The 14,764-nt window shown below is 35.7% G+C and overlaps 1 protein-coding gene across 4 annotated transcripts in view; it reads left to right on the forward strand.

The window, feature by feature from the left end:
- Nucleotides 1-14,764, forward strand: part of LOC149775638 (uncharacterized) — an 82,745-nt gene that overhangs the window by 31,884 nt on the left and 36,097 nt on the right. The gene's annotated exons all lie outside the window — the stretch shown is intronic.

Genomic DNA, 14,764 nt, shown 5'->3' on the forward strand with positions numbered 1-14,764 from the left:
TCGAGGACGTATAACTAAGTTGCTGTGAATACGGACACGGTGGATTGTGGAATACTAAGTATAATTATAGTGACGTTATCTCGGTTGATATGGTCGCGTGTTATCTTGGAAGATTTCTTGGTTACGGAGAGTGTTCTGGATAATTTAAAAGATTTGGACACCCCACACACGAGATGACAAGAGTATCGATAAATGGAACCTATCTGATTTTGATCTAACTGGATTCGCTCGTATTGTATCATTCGATTTTGCTGAACGTCCTCATCCGATCTGTTATGTTTAGTTTGGCAGGCACTTTTGAGAAAAACTTTGGGCACCAATAGTTTTATTACCATACATGCTTGATTGTAAGATGTTAATATCGTTGATTGTAAGTGAGGCAATTATATCATGCCGTCCTGAGAAAGAAGTTTCGTTACCACCACCTGATTATGATAAAACCGCAAACGATCACGGTAGAGGAATAATCGGTAAATTTACTCAAGGCGGGGCATATGGTCATAAACGACATTATGAACGATTAATTCTAGACGATGCTGAATATGATTTTATAATCGCTGATGCAACAAAGAGAGATATATTTGTAAGTCAGCAAAACGCCTACTTGTCTAACGGAACACGATTAGGTACAATTGTTGGTTATATCGATGGTGAGTCACCTTAGTTTACTCATTTAAGATCTTCAATGCTCGCAAATGTTTCTATAAATTTATTATCGATGATAAATAGATTTCTTACCACTGCAGTTAGAGTTGCAACGGATTCATTTTATATCGAAAGAAAATATACAGAATTGCTGACTCAGTTTACAAGTATTGGTGCATCATGGGGGGAATGGAGAATATAACAAGAAATGTTATATAGTTATTCTGAATCCGCAGATGTTGCGATTAAAGATATTTATTACAAAAATAAAAAAATGATCAGACATCAGAATTATCGTCTGTGGCATTTGTGTATGATCCAGTATCCAGACACAAGACGGTCCATCTAAATGGACGGGGGGGGGGGGAGGGTTCTGGTAAGACGACTCGAGTGATCGAATTATTTCGACAGAACTCAGATGATATGGTTGTTTTAACACCTACACATAGACTCGCAAGAGAAATGAAACAACGAGGAGTGCGATCATGTACTTATCATAGCTTTTTTCGATACAAGAGTGACACATGGACTCCTGATCGAATGGGAGAGAAATATATTCCAAAGATGATCATTTAGGATGAGGTATGTACAGTGTCGCTAGATATATTAAAAATGTTTCTCGATTGGCTATTATTGACAAATACAGCTGTGATAATGTGCGGCGATCACGGTCAACCACCACCATTTATTGGGTTATCTCCACACGGGTGGCTAAAGAATTTTGTAGATTATTACGAGGAGATAACTAATGATCATAGATCTCTTGATGTAGAATTAAGGGAGTTTACAAATTAATCAGACTACAACCGAATAAAATTCAATGTGAAATAATGCGTAAAATAATTTCAGAAACGTCTATTAATGATTTTCTGCAAGTGTGGAGACCAAATGATTTAATAGTGGCAAGTAGACAGATAGTTCATGATACACTTCAACAGCGGTTATTTCAATTCCATAAAGAATTTTTTTAGATCTACGTGTACCATTGTGTTATAGACCAGCTGATACACGACGACAGAATATAGACGATGAAATACCATGACAGACTGAGAAACAGAATCTCGTATTAAATAATGTTGTAGCAGTTGATGTCAGTGTTGTTGAGGATGCGTTGAGTACGGATAAATCCCCGTGGACACTGGGATACGCAATGACAATTCATTCATCTCAAGGATTAACCATGTCTGATACTCGAGTTTGGATTGTCGATGATCAAGTCGAATGGTCAAACTTAGTTTATCTCGCAGTGTCTCGAGTCAGAAAAATATCTCAGCTGCAGAGAATTGTCATAGACGTTACATAAGCCATCAATTATGTTTTCAATGATAGTGATATCGTAAGAAAAAAATAGTTGGTTATAAACAAAGTGACAAAAAACGAGACTTTGATCTAGATATTGAATTTGGCATACGCTAAAACAACAGCAGAATAATTATTGTGAGGAACTGTAATACAATAATGTTGTGGCAGTACTCGAGTAATAATCCAAAACAATTTACCGTGGACAGAAAAGACAAATTTGTCATATTGCCTGTCGTGCTAACCATTTTTCATCAGCAACACGTTCAACACATGCTGCTTCGGTGAGTTTGCTAATCGCTGATCTACCTTTCCAGTATCCTCTTGGGCTATAATAAATCGACTCCATCATGATAATAATCGGTTGATTAATTACCAGCTCCTAATACAAGCTTGCCCTTCATCGCAGATCTCACCAACCAATTAGCTAATGATTATTTGAAAGATTTATTTTTTTTATGGAATTTAGCGCGTGTATTAATTTCACATCTGCGACATGTCTATCTTGTTTTTACTTTTATAAGCTACATAATGAGCGTGACACGCTTTATCAATAGCGTTCACTGGATACTCACCGGGTTTTGGTTGATCTTGGCTGTCAAGTCGGATATCAAGTCGAGCACCAGGACCACAATAATTATATCCTGGAGTGTGTTTTTCTCCTGGGTATTTCCCCCATTGAGTTCCTGGTAGTTTTGCTAACTCAGCGGCAACATCACCTCCTCCTTTTTAATATATTGTTTGGATTAGAAATAAATTGTAAAAAATGTATACCACATCGTTCACACTTACTTGTAACTGCTGATCTGGTTTTTTTGTGATGGTTGTTAGTCCACTTGTGGGAGTACGCGTCCTGCATTTCACACAATATAAATCCATATTATTTATTATATTTCTACATCATGGATATAATTGATTTTTCGGCGACAAAAAAGCGAGAACCGGACAACCATCATCCAGCATTACCAAATTATATCCAAATGATCATAATAGGTCCATCTGGGAGTGGTAAAACACAACTTTTACTTAATCTGATAATGCGGTGGTTAAAATGGGATGAGTTATATTTGGTATCTCCGATGCTATGATCAGCGATGCTATGAAGTGCTGAAAGACTTTAACGAAAGCGCAAAATCGTTGAATGAAAACGACCAGGATGTTATTAATTTTATCACTAATATTGACGAATCAACGTCTGTGGATGATCTTGACGGATCTGTTAGCAATTTAGTCGTGTACGATGATGTAATGTTGGATAAACAATCCAATCCTGCTCGGATATTCTCGCGCGGAAGACATAAAAGTACAGGTGTGATTTATGTTGCTCAAAAATGTACACAAATACCATCAGTAATCAGAGAAAATTGTAATATTCTTGCTGTGTTTAACAGAGTTGGTGTACACACGCTACGATATATTTATCAGAACTGGTCTGACGGTGATATGGATATAATTAAGTTTAAAAATTTATTTCGTCAGACTCAATTATCCCTGCATGGATTTATAACGATACATTTACATGACCCACGGTCGAGATACCGAGTCGGTCTTGATAAAAATTTTAATTGATAGCAACAGAGAAGGCGAAGTCTCCTACTCGGCACCCAGTCACCTCGATCCCTTTTTTTGCATGACAATAAAGGTGGAGCGATAGAAGCGTAAAAAGAAAGAAGGATTCAAACTCCATCTGCACTTTTTACTCTTCCTAGTGTGACACCCTTGTTCGTAGTGTGACGCACTTTGGTGTCGCCTTTTTCTAATCGCAAAAGAGACGAAATAAAAGAATGAGTCAAAAGGTGATGTCAATGTTCCCTTTAGCAGAAGGAACAACCGAAGGGAAGACAGAAACTAAGAATGATATTTATAAAAAGTGCTAAAAACAGAGGACTATTACTACTCCTATTGCTCGAAGGATACGTCAAGCATTGCAGTCCAAGTTACCACAACTTAGGAGGTCTATCGAGCAATGGTGACGTTATTTTGAGCATGCAACACATATATACACTTTTAGCCAGCATCTACGAATACTTCTTTTAACCCTGGTTATAATGGAATTCAAAACTTGTATAGTGCATTTAAAAGCAAGTTGTATGACAAAATCGTCGATATAAATATTATGGAGAACCATTCAACAAAACGTTTCCAGTAGTCAAACTAAAGTCGATCAACATTAAGCGGATCTTGCAGATGTCCCTCATTTATCCCCATTCAGTTGAGTTTGCTAATATAAGTTTTGTGTCATAGGTGTGTTAGTACGATCCTTAAAATATGTCTTGAAAAAAATGGTTGGCATCCTCAGCAATGGCAAAGTTTCTAAAAGAATTGAAAAAGAACCATCCATTTTCTCATTACCAAACATTCTGCTATGAATGACAGTGTCATGGAACATACTTTCTAAGAAAACCTATGAAAGAACGTATGTTGAAATGTATTACGCATCAATATACTCCCATATAGATCGAGATGTACCACGTCTAGTCTAAGCTTACAATCAAACGTACTATGTAACATCGGATGTGCTCCAGAGCAAGTGACACCTGGAAACGAAGGGATTATGTTTGATTATTGATTTGTTTGGAATTTCAAAGACTAGAATAAATGAAGTATAACTCAGCACAAAATATTTGGTTTCCTATGATGTTTGTTTTAAAAATGTGACCTTTGACACAAGGAAAAGATGTGTACATCAACAAATAAGGTCCCAAATAAGCCTTAGTGCAAGCATGAAAAATGTGCTGATATAAACAGGAAAGAAACTACTGGGTCTCCGAGACACCGCTATACAGTCCCTTTCAACTCCTGGCGATGGAATTAGTTCCTCCTATACGCCGAAAGGAAAAAAAAAGTCGACGTCGAACTCCAAACAAAACTGAATAAATAAAAAGGAACAATTGTCAGAGAAAAATATGTTTTGGAGCACTAACAATGATTCACAAAGATACTTGAGAATATTCCAAGCCAGAAATCGATATGTTTGTCTTGCCAATTGATGATGCAAGAATTGCAACGGAGTATGTGTGTGTGTGTGTGTGTCTGTGTGTGTGTTTTCTCTGTGTGTGTGTGTGTGCGTGAGTATTGCACGGTGTACCCTTAGTATAAATTCGGAGTGAGCCTTACTTTGGTTTGCAGTTAATAAAGACAATTTATATAGAAGAAAGTTATTATGGACAAAACTTAACGTATCATGCATTGTTATTAAACTTGTCATTGTTCTGTGATTCACCATTCCAGCTTGCAACAGTTATATTCCATGGGACTTAATTTTAAGGGAATTTTGGAGCAGATGCAGAATGTCGAAAGAAATTTTGATTTTAACAATCGAAATTTCATTTAATTTAAAAAGGTCTTTGTCATTCGGCTTATCCGCGACATTGAGAAAATACGTAAAATGTAAAAACACATCAGTGCAGTTGATACAAATAGAGTAATTAAAGCACATTCATAATAACTGGGGCTCCGGTGGCCAAGTTGTCTATGTCACTCGCCTTTATAGATCACTGACATATCACCTCTGTCCGTGTGAGTTCGAGTCTCGGCTTGGTTATGTGAGACATCTTGCTAGTTGTTGCTCGCACATCGGTGGTTCTTTTTTTTCTTCCTAGGTTCTTACTCCACCAGATATACTGGCCCCCATGTAATTCTTATTATATGCCAACAATCGCGTTAAACCCACACAACCACAAATCATATAATTACCGCGGATGATGGTAGCGGAGACACTAGGTAAACCTGTAAATATGCACATCTATAAACTGATGACGTGTTTTGTACAAATATTATGTGACAGGGAGGATATAATATGAACCCATTACGGTGATACGTCATGAGGGTGATACTATATAACAAAATGGTGATAAACAATGGAAATGGACGTCGTGAGGGTGTATTATACAACCAAAAGTGTGATAGACTATGAAATGGACGTCATAAGGGTGATAATATATAACCAAAATGATGAGAGAAAATGGAGCTGGACATGAAGAAGGTGATAATATATAACCAAAAGAAAGATACACAATGGAGATGGACGTCATGAAGTTGATAATATATCACAAAAAGGATGATACACAATGGAGATGGACGTCGTGAGGGTGGTAATATATAACCAAAAGGATGATAGACAATGGAAATGGACGCCGTGAGGGTGGTAATATATAACCAAAAGGACGATAGACAACGGAAATGGACGTCATGAGGGTGGTTATATATAACCGAAAGGACGATATGCAATGGAGATGGACGTCACGAGGGTGATAGTATATCACAAAAAGGATGATAGACAACGGAAACGTACGTCGTGAGGTTGGTAATATAGAACCAAAATTATGAAAGGCAATGGAGATGGACGTCATATGGGTGATAATATATAACCACAAGGATGATAGACAACGACGATGGACGTCATAAGGAAGATAATATATAACAAAAAGGATGATAGACAATAGAAATGAACGTCATAAGGGTAATGCTATATAACCAAAATGACAATAGACAATGGAGCTGGACGTGAAGAGCGTAATAATATAAGAATGATAGGCAATGGAGATGGACGTCATGAGGGTGGCAATATATAATCAAAATGATGACAATGTAAATGGACGTCTTGAGGGTGTTAATATATAAACAAACGGATGATAAGCAATGTACATGGGCGTCATGAGGGTGATAATATATCACCAAAAGGAATATAGACAATGGAAATTGACGTCGTGATTGTGGAAATATGTAACCAAAAGGATGATAGACAATGGAAATGGACGTCGTGAGGGTGATAATATATAACCAAAAGGATGATAGGCAATGAAGCTGGACGTGACGTGGGTGATACTATATCACCAAAAGGATGACAGACAATGGAAGTGGGCGTCATAAGGGTGATAATATATAACCAAAAGGATGAAAGACACTAGAGTTGGACTTTAAGAGGGTGATAATATGTAACCAAAATAATAATAGGCAATGGAGATGGACGTCATGAGGGTGATTATATATAACCAAAAAGATGATAGACGATGGAAATGGACGTCGCGGGGGTGGTAATACATAACCAAAAGGATGATAGGAAATGGAGATGGACGTCATGAACGTGATAATATATCACCAAAATGATGATAGACAATGGAAATGGACATCGTGCGGGTGGTAATATATAACCAAAATGATGATAGACAATGGAGATGGACGTCATAAGGGTGAAAATATATAGCCAAAAAGGATGATAGACAACGGAGCTTGACGTGAAGAGGGTGATAATATATAACCAAAAGAATGATGGAAATGGACGTCATAAAGGTGATAATATATAACCGAAAGGATGATAGACAATGGAGCTGAAGTTTAAGAGGGTAATAATATATAACCAAACGGTTGATAGACAATGGGAATGGACGTCATAAAGGTGATAATATATAACCAAAAGGATGACATACAATGGAGATGTACGTGAAGAGGGTGATAATATATAACATAAAGGATGATAGGCAGTGTAAATGGACGTCGTGAGGGTGGTAATACATAGCCAAAAAGGATGATGTACAATGGAGATGGACTTCGTAAGGGTTATGATATATAACAAAAAGGATAATAGACAAATGAGCTGGACTTAAAGATGGTGGTAATATATAACCAAAAGGATGATAGGCAATGTAGATGGACGTCATGAGGGTGGTAATATATCACCAAAAGGATGATAGACAGTGGAAATGGACATCGTGCGGGTGATAATATATAACCAAAAGGATGATAGACAATGGAGCAGGACGTGAAGAGGGTGATAATATATAACCAAACGAATGATATACATTGATAGACAATGGAGATAACGTCATGAGGGTGGTAATATATCACCAAAAGGATGATAGACAATGGAAATGGACATCGTGAAGGTGATAATATATAACCAAAAGGACAATAGACAATAGAGATGGACGTCATAAGGGTGATAATATATAACCAAAAGAATGATAGAAAATGGAGATTTTCGTCATAAGGGTGATAATATATAACCAAACGAATGATAGACAATGGAGATGAACGTCATGAGGGTGATAATATATAACCAAAATGACGATAAACCATGGAGCTGGACGTGAAAAGGATGATAGTATGTAACCAAAAGAATGATAGACAATGGAAATGGACGTCATAAAGTGATAATATATTACCAAAAGGATGATAGACAAAGGAAATGGACGTCATGAGGGTGATAATACATAACCAAACGGATGATAAACAATGGAGCAGACGTGAAGAGAGCGATAATATATAACTAAAATAATGATAGGCAATGGATGTGGACGTCATAAGGGTGATAATATACAACCAAAGGTATGACATATACCATGGTGAGTCATGGATGTGACTCACATTGATTCCTATTTTGATAATAAGACTGCGTAAAATACCATTCCTCATAAGTGTGCCTTATTTATTTATTAGTCTCCAAATTTTTGAATCAATACAAACTATGTCGGACTGAGTATTTGGTGCTCTATCAAATGTCGTATTCATGTATTGTCAATTTCGCATTCATGTATAGTCAATATCGTATTAATATATTGTCAATGGATGTCAACATATGTATTGTCAATGTCGTATTCATGTATTGTCAATGTCGTATTAATGTATTGTCAATGTCGTATTCATGTATTGTCAATGCAAAACCAACTTGTTCAATTGTGTACGTAAATTGGATTCATGTCCGCCCTATATACAACTGACAAAGTTCTTATTGATTCCATTTGCTGAAAATATAAATTTAACAAATTAAAATTCAAACGGCATGTTGTATTTTGGTTCTAGTTTTGTAGCGTTGGTTGTACACATTGCTTTTGCTGTAAATTCCAATAACACTGTCACCTTTATCCCTTAGGTATAAATAATAATCACGGACATTCATATTTGAAAGAAATCGGAGACCTGGTGTCGGCTTTATCCCAGTTGTTGATTGCTTGCATTTAAATATACTATAAACGAATAAACATACACAATAATAAATAATAATGCACAAAACTCGAAAATAATAATAAAATATGGGACTAAATTATAGTGTAAAACATTATATAATGAAGGCAATAAATACTCCTCAAAAGAATGCATGATCATGTTACCAAATAAAAATAATCCATTATTTACAAATAAAGCTATAATGAATAGTCGGCATTTAATATTTTTGCGTAATAGCTATTAAATATCGATTCTAGCAAGCACCACAAGTCTCAACAGGGACTCTCCAAGAATCTCTTCTTGTCTAATGAAGAATACTTGGAGGCTGAGGGGATAAGGCGGGGGTGGGGATGGGAGCATAACCCAACGCTTTTGACAAAATATAGTGATTTCCAATTGATTTGCCAACCAGAATTCCATTTAAGAAAAGCGAACAGCTTCATATTTTTGAAACCCAGGAAAATATTTTCAAAGTTGATTTATTAACTACTGTATGATACAAAAAATTCAAAATTCTCCCCAAACATGCACATTTAAAGATATATTCCAATGCGTATAATTAATAGTGTTTTCGGTCAATTAACAAACCATTTCAGCAACAAATCAAACAAGATATGAATTTTAAAATATTGTATTCATTGTCGATAAAACAGCAATTGTTTGAAGAACATACAAAATATGCGAAATTATTCAATAAAATGAAAGTAGTATTATTTACAGTTCAGTGTCATATACACCACGGTCACAACATTTGAAATACGCATGAGATTGTATTTATGTTTATAAAAACACTATCGCTGTCACAAAATTTGGTAAATTAATTTCATTCTAAATGTAAATTTTCAAACTCTGATATAAACTTTGAAATGTAACCCCAAAGGTTCAAATTTTTATCTGTAGCCATGATAACATTAATACAGTTTAATTCTGCTATTTGATTTTCATGTTTAGCGTAAATAAAATTGGAAACATAACTAAAACATGTATCCCAGTTCTTTACTAATTTACAGTATCTTGTTCCTTGCATTTTAAATTTATAAAAATTCTTAAGTGACGTTTAACAATTTCAACCTGCCGATATAATCGGTGGAAATCCTCTCGAAACCAAAGGAAATGTTATTTTGTATGGCTAAACAGTTAGGGCTGTTATAGCTTCAAGCCAGCGATGACCATACTGTTGAAAAAAGTAACTGATGATGAACTCAGAGTTCGAGAATCGAGAATATTTCTGCACAGTTTAAGTTTCAGTCGCCTCTGAGTAGTTTTCCAAACACACCAGACCTAGAAAGGGTTATCAGTCATCTTAGTGTAATGATGCTACTTTTAGTTACGTCTCTTGTCTCCAGATGTTGTTATAACATTAGATGTTAGATGTTAGAGAAAAACGGATCAGTCTGTTTTAATCTGCTGCATCTTTATTCCTCTGTTAAATTAATAAAACACAAGTTAATTATTTGTTTCTTTGGCCTAAAATAATTTTAAACTTTGGTGTTGGAAACATTCAAGCTGAATATATGAAAGAGGACTTCTCACAAGATAGGGGCATCATAATGATAAACCGATTCGGGCAAAGTTTTCTTGTTTCTTTTTCATGCGTATGGTGACTTTAAGTTTAATATGTTTTAGGTGTGAAACATCCAAGGCAGCTATATTGTTTTTGAATAATAATATTTACAAATGTTTTCACAATGATATTTACCCTTTCAAATCCCTTTTGATTTCCAGCCAGAGTTACCTCAATGGTAAAAGTTTTTTCTTGTGATTTGTGATTAACCTTCCTCGGTATTACTGGTGAAATGCAATTTTAGCACACGTTTTAACACAATTCAGTACAAGTGCTACGAGTCTCATGCTCATACAAATTATGTTATTCTTGTAATTTTTTAAGAGGCATTGGCACTTAAAATACAATTATGGGACGATGAGCTAAAAGACAGCAGACAGTAAGTGAGAAATAATTATATTAGATTATGCCTAGTCTTGGCCTGTCCAGTCGAAGGAGTCATGCATAATTTTTGCGCGTATCATTCTCAGAGAAAAACTGTAACTTTTGCGTCACATGCGGATTAACTTCCATCAGTAGGATACGATTTATTAACTTATTTCTTTGAGAGAGTGTTGAGGTAATTATAGGTTATGGGAAAATATGAACGAGTTTTTCGGATGGAAATACTCTACGACCTTCGGAGTGCAGTATATCCATCCGACAAAATGAGTTCATTTCACATACACATGCAGTAACCTTTTTATTACATGCTCATTTTCTTATTCTACCTAAGGCTTAATTATATAAACAAAAAATACACTACAAGAAACAAAGTAACTGAATGTATGCCGTTATCCTAAATAAATACACAAGCGCAGATTCATCAGCATACAACAAAAACGTTATTAATGCGCACATAACTCCGCTCAGATAAATTTGAACTTAGTCGCGGGCTAGACAGAACTTTTTAAGGAAAATGGCGTTTCGGTCTACTTAAAATTGAAATTTTAATTAATATTGTTAATGAATACGCATTGCAACAACTTTTCCATTTAGTATGGAATGAACAGATATTGGTATTTTGTGGATTCTGCTAAATTTTGTGATAATGGCTGGATTTATCGGCGTCAATTCTACAGGAAGTAGATTTGATTTCAGCGCAAGAGAGCAGCGTGTTGACATCTACAAGCGTGCTTCTGTTCTGTCATTGAATGTTTGAAATCATAATGTGGAACAAATATGAAATCTTCTAATTGCGATTATCAAAATGACTCTATGGAATATAAAGTTTATTTCATTTTGAGTGCAGTAAGGAGGATGTAATTGCACTTGGAATATAGTCGAAATTACAGTACAATTTTGAAATGTGTAATCAAGCTTGAAAACCCATGACATGGCTCAAGTAATTCGGATTTGAGGTACTAAGAAAGTACGTTTTGAGGAAATTTAGGATGTAAAACTGTAAGCATATTTTTCCAACTTTTATTACCAGCTAAAGACTACAGTTTATGTCTTGTCACTTGCATGTTATTTGTAGGGACCCACACCTGTCTGGCGTCTTTCTATAGCCTAAATCCGAAACAATGTATCAAAAATGTTAACGATGAATGTGCCAAATCTGCTGGTTTGAGGCAGTCAACAAAACATCTGTTTTAGTTCATTCAAAAACAAATTTAATCAACCAGAACGTAAAATATCTACTACGTTAGTGTAGATGATTTGTTTACAAAGTATTTCCGAATACACTATTGGGCACACGTGAGTGCAATAGGAAGTGTACGTGAGTGCAATGCTGAACGATTCTGACAATGTAAAGTTAACGGAGAAAAACAATGTGCATTTATTAATCAAGAATATGACGTCAATTGCTCTCCGATTCTGAGGCTGGATTACTGTGCCTTTCAGAGCCGCAACATGCTGAGATTTTTTGGGAGGGGATCATTTCTGTCTCTCAGGCCCTGGCTGCGGTTGCATTGTTAATATTATTAGCAATGAGAACGGGTGACACATGGTAGACTATAGCTTTAAATAAAACCACCTTTAAAAACTTATAGATTTTTTATTGACGTTCAAGGTAAATCAAAACATCAATTTTTGGTAAATGACTTTATCTTTTCTGATATGAAATCTGGTTCTGTTTGATCAAATTTGTTTTTGAATGAACTAAAACAGATGTTTTGTTGACTGCCTCAAACCAGCAGATTTGGCACATTCATCGTTAACATTTTTGAAACATTGTTTCGGATATATATATATATATATATATATATATATATATATATATATATATATATATATATATATATATATATATATATATATATATCCAGCTCATATGCATGTACTAGAATCGACGTTGCTATCCTATACTAGTTTAACTTGTACAGGTATTTGAAATCCGTGGAAATGTAGTACTTTAGGAGATAAGAAATCTTCGCCAAAAGAATTTTGAGTTTTTGGCCTTGAAAGTAAACATATGTGCTTGAATAAAAGAAACCTGTTGTTGTTGGATTAAGGTCGCAAAACGCATATTAGCATGCATGATTCGTTAGTGTGCATGGGTGCTATTTAATGTGTGCCTTTAACGCTATTACCATGCCACCAGAATAAACAGCGGAAAGCAAGGGCGCATCAAATGCCGCCGTCTGTTTTCTTCTTACCAAGGCTGTGACCGTTCACACAATCAGCAGAATTGTATTTGCTTCAAATTTATGTCCAGCTACCTATTGTAGGTGGACTGCTCCCTAACCTAACGCCAAACATGTATGAGTCACATCCGAGTCGAATATTCATCTGTTGTGAATTTTCCTGTTTTGTAATACTTATTATTTTTCGTGTACTTGTGTTTTCCGAAAGATTTGCCTAATCGGTTTGACTTACAGCAGACTTAGACTTTTGCTATCTCAATTCGGGTGTTTCGATGCCGTGAGTTTGTAAAAGATTCAATCGGTGTCCTTTCAGGGCCCATCAAGGTGTAGCCTAAAAGGGCTTTCTTGGGTCCAGAATCATAGCGCTATATGATATGTGTACGGTTTTGTTTTTCGGTGCGAGGGGATGCGTGGGTGTTATACTGTATGCAAGTTAAAGATGTAAATGTACGTTATGTGCTTTCTGCTGGTGTGTTATTGATAAGTGTGTTTCTTTTGTGGTGGAGGACGGTGGGAGTGATATTCAGGTGTGGGCACTGGTTTTATTTAATGAGGATGGCAATTTATTTTTCTGTTGGTTTGCGGTTTAGCCGATTATATTTATTGTTTACTTTGGCAATAATTAGTTTCTGTTTTCCTTCCTTTTTCTCGGTATCTGCTTCTTTCCTGCCTTTTTAGTACTGCATTTCCGTTGTTTCTTCTTTTATTGATGGTCTTATTTATTTCTACTACTACTGTCTTTCCCACTTGTCCAACTGGGATGTTTCTTTCTTGTCCTGATCGTTATTATTACTGCTACTTATGTTCATGGTTTTCTTTAAGGATGTTACTTTTCCTCTTCTACCTTTTCCTGCTGTGATGTTGCCTTATTTTCTGGATCTACTTTATTACTGCTTCTTTTTCTCTATGTTCCCTTGTCCTGCGTTGCTGTTGTATTCTGCCTGTGCCCTGATCTTCTTTATCACTGCTCTTGTGCGCCATGATGGTTCCTTGTTCAGTGTCCGGTTGCCATAGTATTCCTTACTTGATTAATCATTTGGTTAGGATAGTTACTGATTCCCATTTAATATGTCCATGTTTTGATATGTTTTGAATTCGTTTTTGTTAGGTAAGCTTTCCGTATCCGAGCGGTTGATATCGTTTGTCAGTCCTTTCCTATATGTAATTCATACTCTGCTCCTAATGGTGATGTTAGTATTGCGTTATTATTTGTTAACTTATTCGTTCAGTATGCTTTGTCCCAAGCTTCTGTTCATTTTGAGTTTTTGCTATACAGCTGATAATTCGCCGCTCCTACTATTTGCTTTGTCGTAGTTGGAGCGGGGGATAACTGGCTCGATACGTTTCAAATTACTATTGACGTTTAGATTTTATCTAAGTTTTGAATTTTCCCCAACCACTGTTTTTGTTTTTGTCGTTGCTATACAGCTGGTCTTTCGACCGTTTGTTTCGTCTCAATCAAAAGATTGCAGAAATGCTCCGATGTCTTAAGGAAACGATCTCTATTGTTTAATAGACAATATATACAGGTAAAATCGGTAAGTAAAGCGCACAACAAAAATGGTCTTCTAATAAACAAAACAAAAAGAAATTCAAATAAGACAAACGTCATTGTAAATAGGTGTTTATAAATACACAGTCTAATTATTCCATCTTTGCCTAAGGTAGCAGTTGTGTCTGGTTTGCACGAAAACTATTTTATTTCATAATGTACAGTAAGCTACACACAACTAATTCATTA

Source organism: Sinohyriopsis cumingii, chromosome 19 (assembly GCF_028554795.1).
Source record: "Sinohyriopsis cumingii isolate HCF-2022 chromosome 19, ASM2855479v2, whole genome shotgun sequence".
NCBI lineage: Eukaryota > Metazoa > Mollusca > Bivalvia > Unionida > Unionidae > Sinohyriopsis > Sinohyriopsis cumingii.